At 53.4% G+C, this 25447-nt stretch overlaps 10 non-coding genes and 2 pseudogenes across 10 annotated transcripts; all 12 read right to left on the bottom strand.

The window, feature by feature from the left end:
• Nucleotides 1-2361: 2361 nt before the first annotated feature.
• Nucleotides 2362-2480, bottom strand: LOC112845512 (5S ribosomal RNA). The gene has a single exon (XR_003218341.1). It is a non-coding gene; the product is annotated as a 5S ribosomal RNA (ribosomal RNA).
• Nucleotides 2481-3606: 1126 nt separating this feature from the next.
• LOC112845511 (5S ribosomal RNA) lies at nt 3607-3725 on the bottom strand. Its single transcript, XR_003218340.1, has one exon. It is a non-coding gene; the product is annotated as a 5S ribosomal RNA (ribosomal RNA).
• Nucleotides 3726-4849: 1124 nt separating this feature from the next.
• On the bottom strand, nt 4850-4958 carry LOC112845508 (uncharacterized; annotated as a pseudogene).
• A 1164-nt stretch (nt 4959-6122) lies between these two features.
• Nucleotides 6123-6241, bottom strand: LOC112845503 (5S ribosomal RNA). Its single transcript, XR_003218335.1, has one exon. It is a non-coding gene; the product is annotated as a 5S ribosomal RNA (ribosomal RNA).
• Nucleotides 6242-7213: 972 nt separating this feature from the next.
• LOC112845504 (5S ribosomal RNA) lies at nt 7214-7332 on the bottom strand. Its single transcript, XR_003218336.1, has one exon. It is a non-coding gene; the product is annotated as a 5S ribosomal RNA (ribosomal RNA).
• A 1205-nt stretch (nt 7333-8537) lies between these two features.
• LOC112845502 (5S ribosomal RNA) lies at nt 8538-8656 on the bottom strand. The gene has a single exon (XR_003218334.1). It is a non-coding gene; the product is annotated as a 5S ribosomal RNA (ribosomal RNA).
• A 1127-nt stretch (nt 8657-9783) lies between these two features.
• Nucleotides 9784-9892, bottom strand: LOC112845510 (uncharacterized; annotated as a pseudogene).
• A 1166-nt stretch (nt 9893-11058) lies between these two features.
• On the bottom strand, nt 11059-11177 carry LOC112845509 (5S ribosomal RNA). The gene has a single exon (XR_003218339.1). It is a non-coding gene; the product is annotated as a 5S ribosomal RNA (ribosomal RNA).
• Nucleotides 11178-12950: 1773 nt separating this feature from the next.
• LOC112845506 (5S ribosomal RNA) lies at nt 12951-13069 on the bottom strand. Its single transcript, XR_003218338.1, has one exon. It is a non-coding gene; the product is annotated as a 5S ribosomal RNA (ribosomal RNA).
• Nucleotides 13070-14236: 1167 nt separating this feature from the next.
• On the bottom strand, nt 14237-14355 carry LOC112845501 (5S ribosomal RNA). The gene has a single exon (XR_003218333.1). It is a non-coding gene; the product is annotated as a 5S ribosomal RNA (ribosomal RNA).
• Nucleotides 14356-15522: 1167 nt separating this feature from the next.
• Nucleotides 15523-15641, bottom strand: LOC112845500 (5S ribosomal RNA). The gene has a single exon (XR_003218332.1). It is a non-coding gene; the product is annotated as a 5S ribosomal RNA (ribosomal RNA).
• Nucleotides 15642-16731: 1090 nt separating this feature from the next.
• On the bottom strand, nt 16732-16850 carry LOC112845505 (5S ribosomal RNA). Its single transcript, XR_003218337.1, has one exon. It is a non-coding gene; the product is annotated as a 5S ribosomal RNA (ribosomal RNA).
• Nucleotides 16851-25447: the final 8597 nt, after the last annotated feature.

The following is a 25447-nucleotide window of genomic DNA, read 5'->3' as shown; positions in this document are numbered from 1 at the left end:
ATACCCTAACCAAGGACTTCAATTTATATTTAACCAGCAGCACAGGCCCTGGTGTGGTGTACATTGCCTCAGCCAGCAGCCCAGGCCCTGTTGGGAAATAGATGGCATCAACCAGAGCCAAATACCTTGTGTGGTGTAGTTGGCCTCAGCCAGAGCCACTGGCCAAGTGTGTGGTGTAGTTGTCCTCAGCCAGCGGCACAGGCCGTGGTGTGGTGCAGGTTGCCTCAGCGGCAACTCAGGACGTGTGTGGTCTAGGTGGCCTCAACCAAGCCACAATCCCTGGTGTGGTGTAGTGTGCCTCAGCCAGCAGCACAGGTCCACAGCCAGAATCACAGGTCCTGGAGTAATTTAGATGACCTATGTAGCAGCCAGAAGGACCGGTGTGGTGCGGATGGCCTCAGCCATCACACAGCCCTGGTGTGGTGCAGATGGAACCAGCCAGAAGCACAGACCCTGGTGTGGTGTAGATTGCCTCAGCCAGAGCCAGAAACCCTGGTGTGGTGTAGTTGGTCTAGGCAAGGAGCACAGGTCCTCTTGTGATGTGGATGGCCTCATCCAGCAGCACAGGCCCTGGTGTGATGAATATGGCCTCAGACAGTAGCACAGAGCCTGGTGTGGTGTAGGTGGCCTCAGGCAGAGCCACTGGCCAAGTGTGTGGTGTAGTTGGCCTCAGCCAGCAGCACAGGCCCTGGTGTGGTGCAGGTTGCCTCAGCTGCAACGCAGGCCCCGGTGTGGTGTCGATGGCCTCACCCAGAGCCACAGGCCCTGGTGTGGTGTAGTTGGTCTAGGCAAGGAGCACAGGTCCTCTTGTGATGTGGATGGCCTCATCCAGCAGCACAGGCCCTGGTGTGATGAATATGGCCTCAGACAGTAGCACAGGGCCTGGTGTGGTGTATTTGGCCTCAGCCTGCACCACAGGCCCTTGTGTTATTTAGATGACCTATGTTAGCAGCATATGCCCCGTTGTGTTGTGGATGGCCTCACCCGGCAGCACAGACATTGCTGAAAGCGCCAAAAGGAATGTCGTTAATGTGCCCTCATTAATGATCAGCTGCTTTGTGTTTCTCAACACCCTCCTTCTCTGGATCAAAAGCAGTTCAATGACATGAAAAGGAAAAGCTTACAGCACCTGGTATCCCAGGCAGTCTACCATCCGAGTACTAACCAAGCCCAACCCTGCTAGCTCCGAGATCGGGCGTGCTCAGGTGGTATGGCCGTAAGCTGCTGGCCACAGCACAAAGTGTCAATTTATGGAATCAAGTGCTGAGGGGGCAGTACTTGAAGTTACGCGAACAACCTCCAATTTAACTACAGTGTTAACGGTAACTGCATGCTTGCCTAATACCCTAACCCAAGGACTCAATTATATTAACCAGCAGCACAGGCCCTGGTGTGGTGTACATTGCCTCAGCCAGCAGCCAGGCCCTGTTGGAAATAGATGGCCTCAACCAGAGCCACAATACCTTGTGTGTGTAGTGGCCTCAGCCAGAGCCACTGGCCAAGTGTGTGGTGTAGTTGTCCTCAGCCAGCGGCACAGGCCGGGTGGTGCAGACTGCCTCAGCCGCAACTCAGGACGTGGTGTGGTCTAGGTGGCCTCAACCAAGCCACAATCCCTGGTGTGGTGTAGTGTGCCTCAGCCAGCAGCACAGGTCCACAGCCAGAATCACAGGTCCTGGAGTAATTTAGATGACCTATGTAGCAGCCAGAAGGACCGTGTGGTGCGGATGGCCTCAGCCATCAGCACAGCCCTGGTGTGGTGCAGATGGAACCAGCCAGAAGCACAGACCCTGGTGTGGTGTAGATTGCCTCAGCCAGAGCCACAACCCTGGTGTGGTGTAGTTGGTCTCGGCAAGGAGCACAGGTCCTCTTGTGATGTGGTAGCCTCATCCACAGCACAGGCCCTGGGTGATGAATATGGCCTCAGACAGTAGCAAAGGCCTGGTGTGGTGTAGTGGCCTCAGCCAGAAGCACAGGACCTGGTTGGTGTAGGTGCCTGAGGAGAGCACTGGCCAAGTGTGTGGTGTAGTTGGCCTCTGCCAGCAGCACAGGCCCTGGTGTGGTGCAGTTCGCCTCAGCTGCAACGCAGGCCCCGGTGTGGTGTCGATGGCCTCACCTGAGCCACAGCCCTGGTGTGTGTATTTGGCCTCAGCCTGCACCACAGGCCCTGGTGTAATTTAGATGACCTATGTTAGCAGCATATGCCCCATTGTGTTGTGGATGGCCTCACCCGGCAGCACAAGACATTGCTGAAAAGCGCCAAAAGGAATGTCGTTAATGTGCCCTCATTAATGAGCAGCTGCTTTGGGTTTTCAACACCCTCCTTCTCTGGATCAAAAGCAGTTCAATGACATGAAAAGGTAAAGCTTACAGCACCTGGTATTCCCAGGCAGTCTACCATCCGAGTACTAACCAAGCCCAACCCTGCTTAGCTTCCGAGATCAGACGAGATCGGGCGTGCTCAGGGTGGTATGGCCGTAAGCTGCTGGCCACAGCACAAAGTGTCAATTTATGGAATCAAGTGCTGAGGTGGGCAGTACTTGAAGTTACGCGAACAACCCTCCAATTTAACTAAAGTGTTAACGGTAACTGCATGCTTGCCTAATACCCTAACCCAAGGACTCAATTTATATTTAACCAGCAGCACAGGCCCTGGTGTGGTGTACATTGCCTCAGCCAGCAGCCCAGGCCCTGTTGGGAAATAGATGGCATCAACCAGAGCCAAAATACCTTGTGTGGTGTAGTTGGCCTCAGCCAGAGCCACTGGCCAAGTGTGTGGTGTAGTTGTCCTCAGCCAGCGGCACAGGCCGTGGTGTGGTGCAGGTTGCCTCAGCGGCAACTCAGGACGTGGTGTGGTCTAGGTGGCCTCAACCAGAGCCACAATCCCTGGTGTGGTGTAGTGTGCCTCAGCCAGCAGCACAGGTCCACAGCCAGAATCACAGGTCCTGGAGTAATTTAGATGACCTATGTAGCAGCCAGAAGGACCGGTGTGGTGCGGATGGCCTCAGCCATCAGCACAGGCCCTGGTGTGGTGCAGATGGAACCAGCCAGAAGCACAGACCCTGGTGTGGTGTAGATTGCCTCAGCCAGAGCCACAAACCCTGGTGTGGTGTAGTTGGTCTCGGCAAGGAGCACAGGTCCTGGTTGTGATGTGGATGGGCCTCATCCAGCAGCACAGGCCCTGGTGTGATGAATATGGCCTCAGACAGTAGCAAAGGCCCTGGTGTGGTATAGGTGGCCTGAGGCAGAGCCACTGGCCAAGTGTGTGGTGTAGTTGGCCTCAGCCAGCAGCACAGGCCCTGGTGTGGTGCAGGTTGCCTCAGCTGCAACGCAGGCCCCGGTGTGGTGTCGATGGCCTCACCAGAGCCACAGGCCCTGGTGTGGTGTATTTGGCCTCAGCCTGCACCACAGGCCCTGGTGTAATTTAGATGACCTATGTTAGCAGCATATGCCCCTTGTGTTGTGGATGGCCTCACCCGGCAGCACAAGACATTGCTGAAAGCGCCTTAGGAATGTCGTTAATGTGCCCTCATTAATGAGCAGCTGCTTTGGGTTTTTCAACACCCTCCTTCTCTGGATCAAAAGCAGTTCAATGACATGAAAAGGTAAAGCTTACAGCACCTGGTATTCCCAGGCAGTCTACCATCCGAGTACTAACCAAGCCCAACCCTGCTTAGCTTCCGAGATCAGACGAGATCGGGCGTGCTCAGGGTGGTATGGCCGTAAGCTGCTGGCCACAGCACAAAGTGTCAATTTATGGAATCAAGTGCTGAGGTGGGCAGTACTTGAAGTTACGCGAACAACCCTCCAATTTAACTACAGTGTTAACGGTAACTGCATGCTTGCCTAATACCCTAACCCAAGGACTCAATTTATATTTAACCAGCAGCACAGGCCCTGGTGTGGTGTACATTGCCTCAGCCAGCAGCCCAGGCCCTGTTGGGAAATAGATGGCATCAACCAGAGCCACATACCTTGTGTGGTGTAGTTGGCCTCAGCCAGAGCCACTGGCCAAGTGTGTGGTGTAGTTGTCCTCAGCCAGCGGCACAGGCCGTGGTGTGGTGCAGGTTGCCTCAGCGGCAACTCAGGACGTGGTGTGGTCTAGGTGGCCTCAACCAGAGCCACAATCCCTGGTGTGGTGTAGTGTGCCTCAGCCAGCAGCACAGGTCCACAGCCAGAATCACAGGTCCTGGAGTAATTTAGATGACCTATGTAGCAGCCAGAAGGACCGTGTGGTGCGGATGGCCTCAGCCATCAGCACAGGCCCTGGTGTGGTGCAGATGGAACCAGCCAGAAGCACAGACCCTGGTGTGGTGTAGATTGCCTCAGCCAGAGCCACAAACCCTGGTGTGGTGTAGTTGGTCTAGGCAAGGAGCACAGGTCCTCTTGTGATGTGGATGGCCTCATCCAGCAGCACAGGCCCTGGTGTGATGAATATGGCCTCAGACAGTAGCAAAGGCCTGGTGTGGTTAGGTGGCCTCAGGCAGAGCCACTGGCCAAGTGTGTGGTGTAGTTGGCCTCAGCCAGCAGCACAGGCCCTGGTGTGGTGCAGGTTGCCTCAGCTGCAACGCAGGCCCCGGTGTGGTGTCGATGGCCTCACCCAGAGCCACAGGCCCTGGTGTGGTGTATTTGGCCTCAGCCTGCACCACAGGCCCTGGTGTAATTTAGATGACCTATGTTAGCAGCATATGCCCCGTTGTGTTGTGGATGGCCTCACCCGGCAGCACAAGACATTGCTGAAAAGCGCCAAAAGGAATGTCGTTAATGTGCCCTCATTAATGAGCAGCTGCTTTGGTTTTCTCAACACCCTCCTTCTCTGGATCAAAAGCAGTTCAATGACATGAAAAGGTAAAGCTTACAGCACCTGGTATTCCCAGGCAGTCTACCATCCGAGTACTAACCAAGCCCAACCCTGCTTAGCTTCCGAGATCAGGCGTGCTCAGGGTGGTATGGCCGTAAGCTGCTGGCCACAGCACAAAGTGTCAATTTATGGAATCAAGTGCTGAGGTGGGCAGTACTTGAAGTTACGCGAACAACCCTCCATTTTAACTACAGTGTTAACGGTAACTGCATGCTTGCCTGATACCCTAACCCAAGGACTCAATTTATATTTAACCAGCAGCACAGGCCCTGGTGTGGTGTACATTGCCTCAGCCAGCAGCCCAGGCCCTGTTGGGAAATAGATGGCCTCAACCAGAGCCACAATACCTTGTGTGGTGTAGTTGGCCTCAGCCAGAGCCACTGGCCAAGTGTGTGGTGTAGTTTTCCTCAGCCAGCGGCACAGGCGGTGGTGTGGTGCAGGTTGCCTCAGCGCAACTCAGGACGTGGTGTGGTCTAGGTGGCCTCAACCAGAGCCACAATCCCTGGTGTGGTGTAGTGTGCCTCAGCCAGCAGCACAGGTCCACAGCCAGAATCACAGGTCCTGGAGTAATTTAGATGACCTATGTAGCAGCCAGAAGGACCGGTGTGGTGCGGATGGCCTCAGCCATCAGCACAGGCCCTGGTGTGGTGCAGATGGAAGCAGCCAGAAGCACAGACCCTGGTGTGGTGTAGATTGCCTCAGCCAGAGCCACAAACCCTGGTGTGGTGTAGTTGGTCTCGGCAAGGAGCACAGGTCCTCTTGTGATGTGGATAGCCTCATCCAGCAGCACAGGCCCTGGTGTGATGAATATGGCCTCAGACAGTAGCAAAGGCCCTGGTGTGGTGTAGGTGGCCTCAGCCAGAAGCACAGGACCTGGTGTGGTGTAGGTGGCCTGAGGCAGAGCCACTGGCCAAGTGTGTGGTGTAGTTGGCCTCTGCCAGCAGCACAGGCCCTGGTGTGGTGCAGGTTGCCTCAGCTGCAACGCAGGCCCCGGTGTGGTGTCGATGGCCTCACCCGAGCCACAGGCCCTGGTGTGGTGTATTTGGCCTCAGCCTGCACCACAGGCCCTGGTGTAATTTAGATGACCTATGTTAGCAGCATATGCCCGTTGTGTTGTGGATGGCCTCACCCGGCAGCACAAGACATTGCTGAAAAGCGCCAAAAGGAATGTCGTTAATGTGCCCTCATTAATGAGCAGCTGCTTTGGGTTTTTCAACACCCTCCTTCTCTGGATCAAAAGCAGTTCAATGACATGAAAAGGTAAAGCTTACAGCACCTGGTATTCCCAGGCAGTCTACCATCCGAGTACTAACCAAGCCCAACCCTGCTTAGCTTCCGAGATCAGACGAGATCGGGCGTGCTCAGGGTGGTATGGCCGTAAGTTGCTGGCCACAGCACAAAGTGTCAATTTATGGAATCAAGTGGTGAGGTGGGCAGTACTTGAAGTTACGCGAACAACCCTCCAATTTAACTACAGTGTTAACGGTAAATGCATGCTTGCCTAATACCCTAACCCAAGGACTCAATTTATATTTAACCAGCAGCACAGGCCCTGGTGTGGTGTACATTGCCTCAGCCAGCAGCCCAGGCCCTGTTGGGAAATAGATGGCATCAACCAGAGCCACAATACCTTGTGTGGTGTAGTTGGCCTCAGCCAGAGCCACTGGCCAAGTGTGTGGTGTAGTTGTCCTCAGCCAGCGGCACAGGCGGTGGTGTGGTGCAGGTTGCCTCAGCCGCAACTCAGGACGTGGTGTGGTCTAGGTGGCCTCAACCAGAGCCACAATCCCTGGTGTGGTGTAGAGTGCCTCAGCCAGCAGCACAGGTCCACAGCCAGAATCACAGGTCCTGGAGTAATTTAGATGACCTATGTAGCAGCCAGAAGGACCGGTGTGGTGCGGATGGCCTCAACCATCAGCACAGGCCCTGGTGTGGTGCAGATGGAACCAGCCAGAAGCACAGACCCTGGTGTGGTGTAGATTGCCTCAGCCAGAGCCAGAAACCCTGGTGTGGTGTAGTTGGTCTAGGCAAGGAGCACAGGTCCTCTTGTGATGTGGATGGCCTCATCCAGCAGCACAGGCCCTGGTGTGATGAATATGGCCTCAGACAGTAGCACAGGGCCTGGTGTGGTGTATTTGGCCTCAGCCTGCACCACAGGCTCTGGTGTTATTTAGATGACCTATGTTAGCAGCATATGCCCCGTTGTGTTGTGGATGGCCTCACCCGGCAGCACAAGACATTGCTGAAAAGCGCCAAAAGGAATGTCGTTAATGTGCCCTCATTAATGATCAGCTGCTTTGTGTTTCTCAACACCCTCCTTCTCTGGATCAAAAGCAGTTCAATGACATGAAAAGGTAAAGCTTACAGCACCTAGTATTCCCAGGCAGTCTACCATCCGAGTACTAACCAAGCCCAACCCTGCTTAGCTTCCGAGATCAGACGAGATCGGGCGTGCTCAGGGTGGTATGGCCGTAAGCTGCTGGCCACAGCACAAAGTGTCAATTTATGGAATCAAGTGCTGAGGTGGGCAGTACTTGAAGTTACGCGAACAACCCTCCAATTTAACTACAGTGTTAACGGTAACTGCATGCTTGCCTAATACCCTAACCCAAGGACTCAATTTTTATTTAACCAGCAGCACAGGCCCTGGTGTGGTGTACATTGCCTCAGCCAGCAGCCCAGGCCCTGTTGGGAAATAGATGGCATCAACCAGAGCCACAATACCTTGTGTGGTGTAGTTGGCCTCAGCCAGAGCCACTGGCCCTGGTGTGGTGCAGATGGAACCAGCCAGAAGCACAGACCCTGGTGTGGTGTAGATTGCCTCAGCCAGAGCCACAAACCCTGGTGTGGTGCAGACTGCCTCAGCCGCAACTCAGGACGTGGTGTGGTCTAGGTGGCCTCAACCAGAGCCACAATCCCTGGTGTGGTGTAGTGTGCCTCAGCCAGCAGCACAGGTCCACAGCCAGAATCACAGGTCCTGGAGTAATTTAGATGACCTATGTAGCAGCCAGAAGGACCGGTGTGGTGCGGATGGCCTCAGCCATCAGCACAGGCCCTGGTGTGGTGCAGATGGAAGCAGCCAGAAGCACAGACCCTGGTGTGGTGTAGATTGCCTCAGCCAGAGCCACAAACCCTGGTGTGGTGTAGTTGGTCTCGGCAAGGAGCACAGGTCCTCTTGTGATGTGGATAGCCTCATCCAGCAGCACAGGCCCTGGTGTGATGAATATGGCCTCCGACAGTAGCAAAGGCCCTGGTGTGGTGTAGGTGGCCTCAGCCAGAAGCACAGGACCTGGTGTGGTGTAGGTGGCCTGAGGCAGAGCCACTGGCCAAGTGTGTGGTGTAGTTGGCCTCTGCCAGCAGCACAGGCCCTGGTGTGGTGCAGTTCGCCTCAGCTGCAACGCAGGCCCCGGTGTGGTGTCGATGGCCTCACCCAGAGCCACAGGCCCTGGTGTGGTGTATTTGGCCTCAGCCTGCACCACAGGCCCTGGTGTAATTTAGATGACCTATGTTAGCAGCATATGCCCCATTGTGTTGTGGATGGCCTCACCCGGCAGCACAAGACATTGCTGAAAAGCGCCAAAAGGAATGTCGTTAATGTGCCCTCATTAATGAGCAGCTGCTTTGGGTTTTTCAACACCCTCCTTCTCTGGATCAAAAGCAGTTCAATGACATGAAAAGGTAAAGCTTACAGCACCTGGTATTCCCAGGCAGTCTACCATCCGAGTACTAACCAAGCCCAACCCTGCTTAGCTTCCGAGATCAGACGAGATCAGGCGTGCTCAGGGTGGTATGGCCGTAAGCTGCTGGCCACAGCACAAAGTGTCAATTTATGGAATCAAGTGGTGAGGTGGGCAGTACTTGAAGTTACGCGAACAACCCTCCAATTTAACTAAAGTGTTAACGGTAACTGCATGCTTGCCTAATACCCTAACCCAAGGACTCAATTTATATTTAACCAGCAGCACAGGCCCTGGTGTGGTGTACATTGCCTCAGCCAGCAGCCCAGGCCCTGTTGGGAAATAGATGGCATCAACCAGAGCCACAATACCTTGTGTGGTGTAGTTGGCCTCAGCCAGAGCCACTGGCCAAGTGTGTGGTGTAGTTGTCCTCAGCCAGCGGCACAGGCCGTGGTGTGGTGCAGACTGCCTCAGCCGCAACTCAGGACGTGGTGTGGTCTAGGTGGCCTCAACCAGAGCCACAATCCCTGGTGTGGTGTAGTGTGCCTCAGCCAGCAGCACAGGTCCACAGCCAGAATCACAGGTCCTGGAGTAATTTAGATGACCTATGTAGCAGCCAGAAGGACCGGTGTGGTGCGGATGGCCTCAGCCATCACCACAGGCCCTGGTGTGGTGCAGATGGAACCAGCCAGAAGCACAGACCCTGGTGTGGTGTAGTTGGTCTCGGCAAGGAGCACAGGTCCTCTTGTGATGTGGATGGCCTCAGCCAGCAGCACAGGCCCTGGTGTGATGAATATGGCCTCAGACAGTAGCACGGGCCCTGGTGTGGTGTAGGTGGCCTCAGCCAGAAGCACAGGACCTGGTGTGGTGTAGGTGGCCTCAGGCAGAGCCACTGGCCAAGTGTGTGGTGTAGTTGGCCTCTGCCAGCAGCACAGGCCCTGGTGTGGTGCAGGTTGCCTCAGCTGCAACGCAGGCCCGGTGTGGTGTCGATGGCCTCACCCAGAGCCACAGGCCCTGGTGTGGTGTATTTGGCCTCAGCCTGCACCACAGGCCCTGGTGTTATTTAGATGACCTATGTTAGCAGCATATGCCCCGTTGTGTTGTGGATGGCCTCACCCGGCAGCACAAGACATTGCTGAAAAGCGCCAAAAGGAATGTCGTTAATGTGCCCTCATTAATGATCAGCTGCTTTGTGTTTCTCAACACCCTCCTTCTCTGGATCAAAAGCAGTTCAATGACATGAAAAGGTAAAGCTTACAGCACCTGGTATTCCCAGGCAGTCTACCATCCGAGTACTAAGCAAGCCCAACCCTGCTTAGCTTCCGAGATCGGGCGTGCTCAGGGTGGTATGGCCGTAAGCTGCTGGCCACAGCACAAAGTGTCAATTTATGGAATCAAGTGCTGAGGTGGGCAGTACTTGAAGTTACGCGAACAACCCTCCAATTTAACTACAGTGTTAACGGTAACTGCATGCTTGCCTAATACCCTAACCCAAGGACTCAATTTATATTTAACCAGCAGCACAGGCCCTGGTGTGGTGTACATTGCCTCAGCCAGCAGCCCAGGCCCTGTTGGGAAATAGATGGCCTCAACCAGAGCCACAATACCTTGTGTGGTGTAGTTGGCCTCAGCCAGAGCCACTGGCCAAGTGTGTGGTGTAGTTGTCCTCAGCCAGCGGCACAGGCCGTGGTGTGGTGCAGACTGCCTCAGCCGCAACTCAGGACGTGGTGTGGTCTAGGTGGCCTCAACCAGAGCCACAATCCCTGGTGTGGTGTAGTGTGCCTCAGCCAGCAGCACAGGTCCACAGCCAGAATCACAGGTCCTGGAGTAATTTAGATGACCTATGTAGCAGCCAGAAGGACCGGTGTGGTGCGGATGGCCTCAGCCATCAGCACAGGCCCTGGTGTGGTGCAGATGGAACCAGCCAGAAGCACAGACCCTGGTGTGGTGTAGATTGCCTCAGCCAGAGCCACAAACCCTGGTGTGGTGTAGTTGGTCTCGGCAAGGAGCACAGGTCCTCTTGTGATGTGGATAGCCTCATCCAGCAGCACAGGCCCCGGTGTGATGAATATGGCCTCAGACAGTAGCAAAGGCCCTGGTGTGGTGTAGGTGGCCTCAGCCAGAAGCACAGGACCTGGTGTGGTGTAGGTGGCCTGAGGCAGAGCCACTGGCCAAGTGTGTGGTGTAGTTGGCCTCTGCCAGCAGCACAGGCCCTGGTGTGGTGCAGTTCGCCTCAGCTGCAACGCAGGCCCCGGTGTGGTGTCGATGGCCTCACCCTGAGCCACAGGCCCTGGTGTGGTGTATTTGGCCTCAGCCTGCACCACAGGCCCTGGTGTAATTTAGATGACCTATGTTAGCAGCATATGCCCCATTGTGTTGTGGATGGCCTCACCCGGCAGCACAAGACATTGCTGAAAAGCGCCAAAAGGAATGTCGTTAATGTGCCCTCATTAATGAGCAGCTGCTTTGGGTTTTCAACACCCTCCTTCTCTGGATCAAAAGCAATTCAATGACATGAAAAGGTAAAGCTTACAGCACCTGGTATTCCCAGGCAGTCTACCATCCGAGTACTAACCAAGCCCAACCCTGCTTAGCTTCCGAGATCAGACGAGATCGGGCGTGCTCAGGGTGGTATGGCCGTAAGCTGCTGGCCACAGCACAAAGTGTCAATTTATGGAATCAAGTGCTGAGGTGGGCAGTACTTGAAGTTACGCGAACAACCCTCCAATTTAACTACAGTGTTAACGGTAACTGCATGCTTGCCTAATACCCTAACCCAAGGACTCAATTTATATTTAACCAGCAGCACAGGCCCTGGTGTGGTGTACATTGCCTCAGCCAGCAGCCCAGGCCCTGTTGGGAAATAGATGGCCTCAACCAGTGCCACAATACCTTGTGTGGTGTAGTTGGCCTCAGCCAGAGCCACTGGCCAAGTGTGTGGTGTAGTTGTCCTCAGCCAGCGGCACAGGCCGTGGTGTGGTGCAGGTTGCCTCAGCCGCAACTCAGGACATTTTGTGGTCTAGGTGGCCTCAACCAGAGCCACAATCCCTGGTGTGGTGTAGAGTGCCTCAGCCAGCAGCACAGGTCCACAGCCAGAATCACAGGTCCTGGAGTAATTTAGATGACCTATGTAGCAGCCACAAGGACCGGTGTGGTGCGGATGGCCTCAGCCATCAGCACAGGCCCTGGTGTGGTGTAGTTGGTCTCGGCAAGGAGCACAGGTCCTCTTGTGATGTGTATGGCCTCAGCCAGCAGCACAGGCCCTGGTGTGATGAATATGGCCTCAGACAGTAGCACAGGCCCTGGTGTGGTGTAGGTGGCCTCAGGCAGAGCCACTGGCCAAGTGTGTGGTGTAGTTGGCCTCAGCCAGCAGCACAGGCCCTGGTGTGGTGCAGATGGAAGCAGCCAGAAGCACAGACCCTGGTGTGGTGTAGATTGCCTCAGCCTGAGCCACAAACCCTGGTGTGGTGTAGTTGGTCTCGGCAAGGAGCACAGGTCCTCTTGTGATGTGGATGGCCTCATCCAGCAGCACAGGCCCTGGTGTGATGAATATGGCCTCAGACAGTAGCACAGGCCCTGGTGTGGTGTAGGTGGCCTCAGCCAGAAGCACAGGACCTGGTGTGGTGCAGGTTGCCTCAGCTGCAACGCAGGCCCCGGTGTTGTGTCGATGGCCTCACCAAGAGCCACAGGCCCTGGTGTGGTGTATTTGGCCTCAGCCAGCTGCACAGGCCCTGGTGTGATGAATATGGCCTCAGACAGTAGCACAGGCCCTGGTGTGGTGTCGGTGGCCTCAGCCAGAAGCACAGGACCTGGTGTGGTCTAGGTGGCCTCAGGCAGAGCCACTGGCCAAGTGTGTGGTGTAGAGTGCCTCAGCCAGCAGCACAGGTCCACAGCCAGAATCACAGGTCCTGGAGTAATTTAGATGACCTATGTAGCAGCCAGAAGGACCGGTGTGGTGCGGATGGCCTCAACCATCAGCACAGGCCCTGGTGTGGTGCAGATGGAACCAGCCAGAAGCACAGACCCTGGTGTGGTGTAGATTGCCTCAGCCAGAGCCAGAAACCCTGGTGTGGTGTAGTTGGTCTAGGCAAGGAGCACAGGTCCTCTTGTGATGTGGATGGCCTCATCCAGCAGCACAGGCCCTGGTGTGATGAATATGGCCTCAGACAGTAGCACAGGGCCTGGTGTGGTGTATTTGGCCTCAGCCTGCACCACAGGCCCTGGTGTTATTTTGATGACCTATGTTAGCAGCATATGCCCCGTTGTGTTGTGGATGGCCTCACCCGGCAGCACAAGACATTGCTGAAAAGCGCCAAAAGGAATGTCGTTAATGTGCCCTCATTAATGATCAGCTGCTTTGTGTTTCTCAACACCCTCCTTCTCTGGATCAAAAGCAGTTCAATGACATGAAAAGGTAAAGCTTACAGCACCTGGTATTCCCAGGCAGTCTACCATCCGAGTACTAACCAAGCCCAACCCTGCTTAGCTGACGAGATCAGACGAGATCGGGCGTGCTCAGGGCGGTATGGCCGTAAGCTGCTGGCCACAGCACAAAGTGTCAATTTATGGAATCAAGTGGTGAGGTGGGCAGTACTTGAAGTTACGCGAACAACCCTCCAATTTAACTACAGTGTTAACGGTAACTGCATGCTTGCCTAATACCCTAACCCAAGGACTCAATTTATATTTAACCAGCAGCACAGGCCCTGGTGTGGTGTACATTGCCTCAGCCAGCAGCCCAGGCCCTGTTGGGAAATAGATGGCCTCAACCAGAGCCACAATACCTTGTGTGGTGTAGTTGGCCTCAGCCAGAGCCACTGGCCAAGTGTGTGGTGTAGTTTTCCTCAGCCAGCGGCACAGGCCGTGGTGTCGTGCAGGTTGCCTCAGCGGCAACTCAGGACGTGGTGTGGTCTAGGTGGCCTCAACCAGAGCCACAATCCCTGGTGTGGTGTAGTGTGCCTCAGCCAGCAGCACAGGTCCACAGCCAGAATCACAGGTCCTGGAGTAATTTAGATGACCTATGTAGCAGCCAGAAGGACCGGTGTGGTGCGGATGGCCTCAGCCATCAGCACAGGCCCTGGTGTGGTGCAGATGGAAGCAGCCAGAAGCACAGACCCTGGTGTGGTGTAGATTGCCTCAGCCAGAGCCAGAAACCCTGGTGTGGTGTAGTTGGTCTCGGCAAGGAGCACAGGTCCTCTTGTGATGTGGATGGCCTCAGCCAGCAGCACAGGCCCTGGTGTGATGAATATGGCCTCAGACAGTAGCACAGGCCCTGGTGTGGTGTAGGTGGCCTCAGCCAGAAGCACAGGACCTGGTGTGGTGTAGGTGGCCTCAGGCAGAGCCACTGGCCAAGTGTGTGGTGTAGTTGGCCTCAGCCAGCAGCACAGGCCCTGGTGTGGTGCAGGTTGCCTCAGCTGCAACGCAGGCCCCGGTGTGGTGTCGATGGCCTCACCCTGAGCCACAGGCCCTGGTGTGGTGTATTTGGCCTCAGCCTGCACCACAGGCCCTGGTGTAATTTAGATGACCTATGTTAGCAGCATATGCCCCATTGTGTTGTGGATGGCCTCACCCGGCAGCACAAGACATTGCTGAAAAGCGCCAAAAGGAATGTCGTTAATGTGCCCTCATTAATGAGCAGCTGCTTTGGGTTTTTCAACACCCTCCTTCTCTGGATCAAAAGCAGTTCAATGACATGAAAAGGTAAAGCTTACAGCACCTGGTATTCCCAGGCAGTCTACCATCCGAGTACTAACCAAGCCCAACCCTGCTTAGCTTCCGAGATCAGACGAGATCAGGCGTGCTCAGGGTGGTATGGCCGTAAGCTGCTGGCCACAGCACAAAGTGTCAATTTATGGAATCAAGTGGTGAGGTGGGCAGTACTTGAAGTTACGCGAACAACCCTCCATTTTAACTACAGTGTTAACGGTAACTGCATGCTTGCCTGATACCCTAACCCAAGGACTCAATTTATATTTAACCAGCAGCACAGGCCCTGGTGTGGTGTACATTGCCTCAGCCAGCAGCCCAGGCCCTGTTGGGAAATAGATGGCCTCAACCAGAGCCACAATACCTTGTGTGGTGTAGTTGGCCTCAGCCAGAGCCACTGGCCAAGTGTGTGGTGTAGTTTTCCTCAGCCAGCGGCACAGGCGGTGGTGTGGTGCAGGTTGCCTCAGCGGCAACTCAGGACGTGGTGTGGTCTAGGTGGCCTCAACCAGAGCCACAATCCCTGGTGTGGTGTAGTGTGCCTCAGCCAGCAGCACAGGTCCACAGCCAGAATCACAGGTCCTGGAGTAATTTAGATGACCTATGTAGCAGCCAGAAGGACCGGTGTGGTGCGGATGGCCTCAGCCATCAGCACAGGCCCTGGTGTGGTGCAGATGGAAGCAGCCAGAAGCACAGACCCTGGTGTGGTGTAGATTGCCTCAGCCAGAGCCACAAACCCTGGTGTGGTGTAGTTGGTCTCGGCAAGGAGCACAGGTCCTCTTGTGATGTGGATAGCCTCATCCAGCAGCACAGGCCCTGGTGTGATGAATATGGCCTCAGACAGTAGCAAAGGCCCTGGTGTGGTGTAGGTGGCCTCAGCCAGAAGCACAGGACCTGGTGTGGTGTAGGTGGCCTCAGGCAGAGCCACTGGCCAAGTGTGTGGTGTAGTTGGCCTCTGCCAGCAGCACAGGCCCTGGTGTGGTGCAGTTCGCCTCAGCTGCAACGCAGGCCCCGGTGTGGTGTCGATGGCCTCACCCTGAGCCACAGGTCCTGGTGTGGTGTATTTGGCCTCAGCCTGCACCACAGGCCCTGGTGTAATTTAGATGACCTATTTTAGCAGCATATGCCCCATTGTGTTGTGGATGGCCTCACCCGGCAGCACAAGACATTGCTGAAAAGCGCCAAAAGGAATGTCGTTAATGTGCCCTCATTAATGAGCAGCTGCTTTGGGTTTTTCAACACCCTCCTTCTCTGGATCAAAAGCAGTTCAATGACATGAAAAGGTAAAGCTTACAGCACCTGGTATTCCCAGGCAGTCTACCATCCGAGTACTAACCAAGCCCAACCCTGCTTAGCTTCCGAGATCAGACGAGATCAGGCGTGCTCAGGGTGGTATGGCCGTAAGCTGCTGGCCACAGCACAAAGTGTCAATTTATGGAATCAAGTGGTGAGGTGGGCAGTACTTGAAGTTACGCGAACAACCCTCCAATTTAACTAAAGTGTTAACGGTAACTGCATGCTTGCCTAATACCCTAACCCAAGGACTCAATTTATATTTAACCAGCAGCACAGGCCCTGGTGTGGTGTACATTGCCTCAGCCAGCAGCCCAGGCCCTGTTGGGAAATAGATGGCCTCAACCAGTGCCACAATACCTTGTGTGGTGTAGTTGGCCTCAGCCAGAGCCACTGGCCAAGTGTGTGGTGTAGTTGTCCTCAGCCAGCGGCACAGGCCGTGGTGTGGTGCAGACTGCCTCAGCCGCAACTCAGGACGTGGTGTGGTCTAGGTGGCCTCAACCAGAGCCACAATCCCTGGTGTGGTGTAGTGTGCCTCAGCCAGCAGCACAGGTCCACAGCCAGAATCACAGGTCCTGGAGTAATTTAGATGACCTATGTAGCAGCCAGAAGGACCGGTGTGGTGCGGATGGCCTCAGCCATCAGCACAGGCCCTGGTGTGGTGCAGATGGAACCAGCCAGAAGCACAGACCCTGGTGTGGTGTAGATTGCCTCAGCCAGAGCCACAAACCCTGGTGTGGTGTAGTTGGTCTCGGCAAGGAGCACAGGTCCTCTTGTGATGTGGATGGCCTCAGCCAGCAGCACAGGCCCTGGTGTGATGAATATGGCCTCAGACAGTAGCACAGGCCCTGGTGTGGTGTAGGTGGCCTCAGGCAGAGCCACTGGCCAAGTGTGTTGTGTAGTTCGCCTCAGCCAGCAGCACAGGCCCCGGTGTGGTGTCGATGGCCTCACCCAGAGCCACAGGCCCTGGTGTGGTGTATTTGGCCTCAGCCTGCACCACAGGCCCTGGTGTAATTTAGATGACCTATGTTAGCAGTATATGCCCCGTTGTGTTGTGGATGGCCTCACCCGGCAGCACAAGACATTGCTGAAAAGCGCCAAAAGGAATGTCGTTAATGTGCCCTCATTAATGAGCAGCTGCTTTGGGTTTTTCAACACCCTCCTTCTCTGGATCAAAAGCAGTTCAATGACATGAAAAGGTAAAGCTTACAGCACCTGGTATTCCCAGGCAGTCTACCATCCAAGTACTAACCAAGCCCAACCCTGCTTAGCTTCCGAGATCAGACGAGATCAGGCGTGCTCTGGGTGGTATGGCCGTAAGCTGCTGGCCACAGCACAAAGTGTCAATTTATGGAATCAAGTGGTGAGGTGGGCAGTACTTGAAGTTACGCGAACAACCCTCCAATTTAACTACAGTGTTAACGGTAACTGCATGCTTGCCTAATACCCTAACCCAAGGACTCAATTTATATTTAACCAGCAGCACAGGCCCTGGTGTGGTGTACATTGCCTCAGCCAGCAGCCCAGGCCCTGTTGGGAAATAGATGGCCTCAACCAGAGCCACAATACCTTGTGTGGTGTAGTTGGCCTCAGCCAGAGCCACTGGCCAAGTGTGTGGTGTAGTTGTCCTCAGCCAGCGGCACAGGCCGTGGTGTGGTGCAGGTTGCCTCAGCCGCAACTCAGGACGTGGTGTGGTCTAGGTGGCCTCAACCAGAGCCACAATCCCTGGTGTGGTGTAGAGTGCCTCAGCCAGCAGCACAGGTCCACAGCCAGAATCACAGGTCCTGGAGTAATTTAGATGACCTATGTAGCAGCCAGAAGGACCGGTGTGGTGCGGATGGCCTCAGCCATCAGCACAGGCCCTGGTGTGGTGCAGATGGAACCAGCCAGAAGCACAGACCCTGGTGTGGTGTAGATTGCCTCAGCCAGAGCCACAAACCCTGGTGTGGTGTAGTTGGTCTCGGCAAGGAGCACAGGTCCTCTTGTGATGTGGATGGCCTCAGCCAGCAGCACAGGCCCTGGTGTGATGAATATCGCCTCAGACAGTAGCACTGGCCCTGGTGTGGTGTAGGTGGTGTTAAGGGTTCAGAATTGAGGGGCGATACAAAACCAGAACAGTCCAGAAGGGTTGGGTCAGAACAATGATTTTATTTAAGCACACGCGCGGGAAGATAGTTACTGCACACATCAGCAAGGATCTTCCCCAAAAATACATTTCAATTTGCTTTTATAATGTCAGGGTATTATGACGCCCCCTCATGCGTTTACAAGCACATAATTTGCATCTTAAGAACATTGATCAATTTTTAGAAATAATGCAGACACAAGAGTTCCTCTCTCTGGTATCTTCTTCCAAATAAGGCGATGGTCTCAGGCCTCTGGGTCCCCATGGGCTGGTTCTCTCCTTCTCGTCATCTGTTACTAGGCAGACTCAAATGGAACATGTTTGCTGAATACATTCAGGCCTCTATTCAGGCCTGTTTCTAGGTTATGTGATATATATGTGTTTTGTAAGCATGTGTGCGGTCTTTCTTAAGCTCCCAGCATCTCCTCCAATGGATCGTCCAGACCTATCGCCGAACGAAGCTCGTGACCTTTATTACCTGAGGGAGCTTCAGCTCTTTGTGAGCACAAAACTGCAATGTGTGTATAAGGATATAACAATATAAAAATGGTTATCACTGCACCTGTGCTAAAGGTTAATATGGTGTCAGTGTGTTAAATGTCTCCCTGCCGTCTTAAAGCTATATGTGATACTCTTAATGCGATGCTAATGCTATGCGATATATTGTAGCAGTAAAACAATTTCTTTAATTCCACAATTCCTCCTTTTGACCTCTTGACCACAAGAGGTCACCATACCGTGTGCTGTGTCACTCCTCAGCCTCCTCAACTGATTCCATGTCCATCAATGGCATCATGGACACCGGGGTCACTCCCCCTGGATCCACTGCCCTCGTGATTACCTTTTCCAACAATCCTCTGGCACAAGGAATGAGACAGCACCCACAGGTGACCAAAATTCCTAGAAAAGCAGCGATAGAAAGCATTGCAGAAATCACAAACCCCTTCCACTGCCCGAACACGGATGTGGGGATTCTCAATCCCAGAATCTTCATGCATGGTTTTGGACAGAGTTTTCAGGCCTTCCAGGGCTCGAGTTACTGAGCCGTCTGGGGCGGTGTTGTTGGGGATGAAGGTGCAGCACTGATCGCCGAACATGGCACAGACCCCTCCCTTCTCCGCCAACAACATGTCCAAAGCCATGCGATTTTGGACCCCCATCAATGAGGTCGGGCCCAATTGCTCCACCAATCCCTCCACGGCGTCCCTGGTTAGGTTTGAAAGTCTCAGCACATTATAATGAACATAGTTTATTCTGTCCACATTCTTGTTCGGGGTCACTGGAAAAAGAGCAGAGATTATGGGCAAGTTTTCAAAACCAGCAGCTATCGGATCCACTAATTTATATTCGCTTGGAACCCCCCTGGGCACTCCTATGGAGTCAATCCAGGTGGGTGAATCCATTCTGGGGTCGTATGCATGTGTTCCCTGAATCCCTCTCTTTCTCAATATGTGTCTCTTACGTCTTGCTGCCAATGTGCGTGTATTGCTTTGTGGTATGGCTTTTGCTTTGTTGCCTATTAGCATCAGTGGAGCTCCCAATCTCACCATAGCACAGGTTCCAACACTTCCCAGAGGTACACGAACCAAAATAGTCTTCTCCCCACAGTAATAATACAACCCACTTCTTGCCCATGTGCCAATTATCGTGCTCGAGTCATTTCTCATATTAGTGGTCCTCCCTGTGAGTGTCACAGAGCACCAGCTAGGGTCAATCTCTCCCAGCTTATATCTCATTTTGTCTGTAGAGAACTTAAAGCACGTATAGTTATCTTTTTTACTTGCAAATGGTCCTACCTGTGTCTGCTTGTCAATTGGCGGAAAGAGGCTCGACAAGATTGAACAGTTACCAGCACTCACCGCTCCTCTAGTAAGTCGCAGCATGCAGTCGTACCCCCACTTGTCCTCTGGGTACAGTGGAGCGGGCTCTGTAAACAACCGCGGCCTAGCTGAAGCACAAGCAACACAGTTAGACACTTGTTGTTCTTTAGCATTTTGGGCCACCCAGTCCAGCCAGAGGTTACTGTCACTGAAACCGGTGGCACGCTCGATTAAATCCTGCGGCTTCAGCCTAGTGTAATCGACCGTCAACACTCGTCTACCTTTTGGTTCATGTTCCTCTGGGGTAGCGGTTGGCGACCCGTCCCCTCCTTTTCCTGTAATGTTCGTGACAAAATTTGTGACATTGTTAGGCATGGGATTCACTAAGTTTATTCTAATTACTCCTATCGGATCTGTACCCGAGACGTCTACCCCGATTACCAGGTAGAACACGTTTCCTGGGCTCTGTGACCTGGGCAGGGTGTCCCAGGGGCCCAGAGAGAGTGTGATAGGATTTTGGGCAGCAGAGAAATCCCTCTGAATTGCTATTCCCTTCAATCCCTCAGGCACATGTGGCTGCCACCCTACCCCGGTCCAACTTACCACGTTCCCCCAGCCAGGGGCGCACCACTGTGCTGCTGTGTATGACGCCAGTACAGGGCGGATTCCCCGGCTGGAGTGAGGGTTCCCTCCCCGTGTGCAAACGTCAGGGTGGCTGCAAACCCACACATCATATCCCCTCCAGCTGCTGTTTGCTCCTTTACAATTAATCACTTCACATAGATCAAACGTGTATGAGCTTGTGGACCCTTTAACGTAGTCCAGTTCCATGCCATTATATGCGCTGAGACAACCATCCCTTTTACCTGACACCTCACGCTTGGGTCTTTTCAGCGGCCACATTTCGGTATTCGGTTTTTCAGTCAGTGTTGGGCTGGGCTGGCCTCCGTGCTCAGGTGGGTTGCGCTGGGCTACCTGCCAAAAATACACAAAAATACATATGACCAAGACTAATACTATCTTATATAACAACCATGTGGTTGTGAGAAGCATTTTTACCAGTTTCCTTTCTTCACGCTTCCTAATACGTGTCTGTAAGTCGAATGTGTGCATTGTGTCGTCTTAAATTTCTACTCCTAACATAAAATTTTGTGCTTTTCTCCCCTTAATTTGTTACCACTCCTTTGTGTTGGCGCGGGGATCTCCTCCTTTGCTGTTCTTCTTGCTTCGGCCTCCCAGGTAGACTACTGTTCGGCCCGTTGCACAGGTGAGAGGATTTATTCTGCCTCTGCTCTTTGGCACCTGTGTCTGGTACAGTTGGGTTGTCTTGTACCAAGCTCTCGCCTGCTGCAGCACACTGCGTCCAGTGGAACCAGGTGTCGCCTTTCCCTTTCAGTCGGACCGCTGTGTTCGTCCGGGCAGTTACCTCGTACGGACCTGTCCAGCGAGGCTCTTTCCACTTCCGCTTAATGACTTTCAGCCACACCGCTTTTGCGTCTGGGACCTCCCCTCCTGCTGTGGGTCTTCCAGAGGTAACCTGTTTTGTGAAACTGGACACAAGAGCTTTCAACTCATTAAAATATTCAGCATGAGACCTGTTGCTTTTTCTGGGCTGCTCCACCGGGACCACTGTCCAGGGCGCCGGAAACTGCCATCCTGTCAGCAGCTCGTAGGGCGTGAAACCTGTGGATTGGTTAACAGAGCATCTTATGGTCATCAAAGCAATTGGCAGGGCTGTAACCCAGTTTAACCCTGTCTGCGCGCAGATTTTAGCTAACTTATTCTTCAAATTTAGGTTCATTCTTTCTACTTTCCCCTGGGACTGCGGATGATACACTGTCCCAAACTTATGCTGGACTCCCAACATTTTCTCCACCTCTGCCAGATCTTGATTCCTGAAATGGGTTCCATTATCTGACCTAATTCTCTTGGGGAACCCATGCCTAGGTATGTAGTGGTTGATCAGACATTTGATGACGCTTCTCGCGTCCTCTCTTTTAGTCGCCCACGCCTCTGGCCATCCGGTCAGAGCGTCCACACACACCAACAAATACCTGACTCCTCCCGGTCCCGGATCGATCATGTCGGTGAAGTCAATCACGATTTCTTCTCCGGGCCTCTCTGGCATGAGGAACTTACCTGTTTCTGGCTTCACCGCTGGCTTTGGATTGTGTGCCCCGCAAATTAGACAGGTTCGGGCTCTCTCCTTTATCATGTTTCTCAGATCCGGGTGCCACCAGTGACACAAGTTTCTCTCCATCTGTGTCACTCCTACGTGGCCAAGTCCGTGCGCCTCACTTACTTTCTTTTCAGCCAGCTTAGCTGTCAGAACCGGTCGCCCGTGGGGTCCTCGCCACAGACCTCTCTCTTTCCGGGCTCCTCGGTTCTCCCACACCTCCTTTTCCTCTTGGGTGGCTTCTTCCTGAGCCTGTCTGGCTTCCTCTAACACATCGATGCTTGGTTCCTCCTCCGCAGTGACCTCCACCATTTGCCTTCGTCCTTTGTAGTCTGCAGCTTCTTTTGCGGCTTCATCTGCTTTCTGGTTCCCTTTGGCCACCATTGTGTTTTCCTGAGAGTGTCCTTTGCATTTATGATACTTACCTCGCCTGGGTCATTCAGAGCTTCTTCCAGTTCCTCCATTTCCTTCTTATGGCATATTGGGGCATTAGTTGCTGTTCTGAAACCTGCTCTCTTCCATTGAGCAAGTTCCACGTGAGCTGCTCCAAACGCATAAGCTGAATCAGTGTAAATGTTCACCTTCATGTCCTTGGCCAGTCTGAGGGCTCGAGTCAGAGCTATTACTTCAGCTCTCTGTGCTGACTGTTGGCCCTCGATTCTTCCAGCTTCTTTTACTTCATAGTGTTGTCCTCTTCTGCAAACCACAGCGTAGCCTGCTTTCAGTCCTTCTTCATCACGGTGACAGCAGCCATCTGTAAACCAGTCTTCAGCTCCGGGGATGGGCTCCGCTTTCAGGTCTTCTCTGACCTTCTCTTCAGCTTCAGCTTTTTGGCACAGTCGTGTGGTTCCCCTGACCCCATCAGATCTGCCATGTTGATCCCTTCATGTGTGAATGTCAAGTTTGGAGCGTCTAGGACTTTGCTCAACCTTTGTTGTGTCAGTGGTGTCATGGTGAAGGCTTGTGAGTTCACGTATGCTACTACACTATGTGTGGTGAGCACTTTAAGTGGATGTTCTCTCACTACATGTGCTGTTTTCTGGATGATTTTTGCTACCCCAGCTGCGTGTTGTGTGCATGTGGGATGCCTGGCCTCTGTTGGGTTTAATCTTATGCTAACATACATAAGCACATCTCTACCTCCTCCTTTTTTCTGAAACAACACCCCATTTACAACCCCACTTGTTTCAGAAACATCAAGGTAAAATGGTTCGTCATAGTTGGGCGTGGCAAGGTCTGTGGCCCTTGACAGATCTTGTTTCAGTGAAATGAACGCTGTTTCTGTGGCTGGCGTCCAAGGCAATTCAGCCTTAAGGTTTCGAACGCCCACCTTTTTTATCAGGTCCCTTAAAGGGGCCGTTTTGCCTGCATAGTTAGGAATGAACTGTCTGCTGTAACCTGTCAAGCCAAGGAAAGAAAGGAGCTCCTTGACAGTTCTTGGTTTAGGATGTGTCAAAATCTGGTCTCTGTGTGTGTTCATCAAGCCCACCGACCTGTGTGCGATTACACGGCCCAAAAACGTTACTTCTGGTCGGACCAACTGCAGTTTGTCTTTACTTACTTTGAATCCACATTCTGCCAATCGGTTCAGTACCACGAGCGAGGCTGCCGTGCAGGCTGATGCTGACTTGGCTGCAATGAGAAGATCATCAACATACTGTATTAGTGTACAGCCTTCAGGCAGGTGGCATGGTGACAGTGCATCCTTCAGCACCTGGTTGAAGATGCCTGGGGACAGTGCAAAGCCTTGTGGCAGGCGTATGTATCTGTATTTCTGGCCTCTGTATGTGAATGAAAAAATGTCCCTCAGTGACTCATGTAAGGGGAGACAAAAGAAAGCATTAGCAAGATCAATACATGTAAACCACTTTTGGTCCCATGATATGGCGGTTAAAGCCGTGTATGGGTTTGGCACAGGCACAGTGTCAGTGCGCAGTATGGCATTAATGGCCCTCAGGTCATGTGCCATCCTGTATTTCCCTGTCCCGTGCTTCTCCACTGGCAAAATAGGTGTGTTCCAAAATGACTGTGAAGACTCAAGCACACCTACTTTCAGTAGCCCTTCAATGGTTTCTGCAATTCCTTCCTCAGCTTCTGGTTTGTGTCTGTACTGTGGTCTATTAATTGGCGCCTCAGACTTCAGCTGAAACAAGACAGGTGAACAGGTAGCGAGGCCGACGTCAGTGGTCCCCGTCGACCACAGAGTGTCAGGCAGTTGTGAAAGCGCAGCGACTGCATCAGGATGGTCAGTTCTTTCCCTGCCATGTGTTCTTGAGATTTCCTGATGTTCCAGAACCACTGCATCATTAGACAGACAGGTGATTCGGTACGTTTTGCACTTTAGCGCATACCATACATTTGGAATCTGAGTGCTTTGCCACCAAGCGTTGTCCAGCGCCCGCCTGACCATCGGTCCCATTTCTCTAGCCTGATGACCTATGTGGACCGCCAATGTGACATGAGGAGCTGAATCTGATCCCATCTCGTACCAAGGCAGTTGTTCGTCCGTCAATTTCACAGCCGCTGCTACACCTTCCGGGCCAACATAGATATTGTGGCTACGCACGTTCCAAATTTGACCTTCAAGGTCAGATTGAAAGCTTTCTCGGTACGTGTCGTCGTCGTCCCTATCATAAAAAAGAGTGACGTGGTATGGATCACGCGGCGGGGTGTAGACGGCCAGGCTCATTATCCAGGGTTTCCACAGCTGATATTGTCTGAGAATGCCGTCTTCAACTAGCCTTCCCCAGTATATATCGGCTGTAGCTTGTTCAGAGTCTCGGACCAGATATTGGTTCTTTGAAATTGTCCCCAGGCACGGGAACTCTTTTCCTCCTGGAAGACTGACAGTAAGGCCATCTGCAGAACACATGATGGTGGCTCCCAGTTTCACGAGCAGATCCCTGCCCATGAGATTTACAGGCACTTGTGGGGACACCACATATTGGTGCTTCAAAGTTTGTTTTCCCAGCTTTGTCAGGGCTGGATCAGTTAAAGGCAGAGTCATCGGGACCCCGGAAAAACCCACTAGTGTCACAGTGTGGTTGGAGAGTGTTGCACTGTTTGGTGTGGCTCTCAGTGTTGAGTAAGTTGCTCCAGTGTCCACCAGGAAGGTCAGTTGTGTTCCTTCCACGGTCATTGACAGCATGGGATCTGCCATCTCCACGCCGTCGGGTTTTTCAGGGCCCCGTCAGTATTGCTCCTCCTCCCAGTTCCAGTCAGCCACTGGATACTGAGCGACTGGCGCTGCCCCTGGGTTTGGTGCTTGGTGCCCCCCTCTGTATGTACCTCTTCCTCTGGGAGCTCCGCGTGCCTGGGTTTGGTAGCCTCGCCCTCGATAGTTTAGGGGCGGTTCCGGGCAGTCATGCACCCAATGTCCTTCTTCTCCGCATCTCAGACAGGCATTCCATGACGTGTTGCTGGGATTCCCCGTACCACGAGCCCTTTGTCCTCTCCCTGCGGATCCACCACGCCCTCTATACGGTCTACCCGCTCCCCAATTCCCCGCGGGTTGTCGCTGCCTTGGTGCATTGACGGGCCAGCGGTCATCAGGGTATACGTTGGGATCCAGATCTGGCCATTCGGGCACAGGATCAGGCTGGGGCTTTACTACCATTATTGCCTTGCTTGCGTCTTTCGCTTCTTTTTTCTTACTGACGTATTTGTCGCGGGCCTCATTTAGCTGCAGCTTCAACAATTGAGCTTGTGCCTCCTCCAGTTCTTTTTTCTGTTTGTTCACCTCGTCTTGCTCCAGCATCAATCTGTGTGTCACGTTGGGTGGAATCTGCAACAGCAAAG

The sequence above is a fragment of the Oreochromis niloticus genome, unplaced genomic scaffold (assembly GCF_001858045.2).
Source record: "Oreochromis niloticus isolate F11D_XX unplaced genomic scaffold, O_niloticus_UMD_NMBU tig00007666_pilon, whole genome shotgun sequence".
NCBI lineage: Eukaryota > Metazoa > Chordata > Actinopteri > Cichliformes > Cichlidae > Oreochromis > Oreochromis niloticus.
The sequence above is the reverse complement of the archived record's forward strand: the minus strand, read 5'-3'. Positions and strand labels throughout refer to the sequence as shown.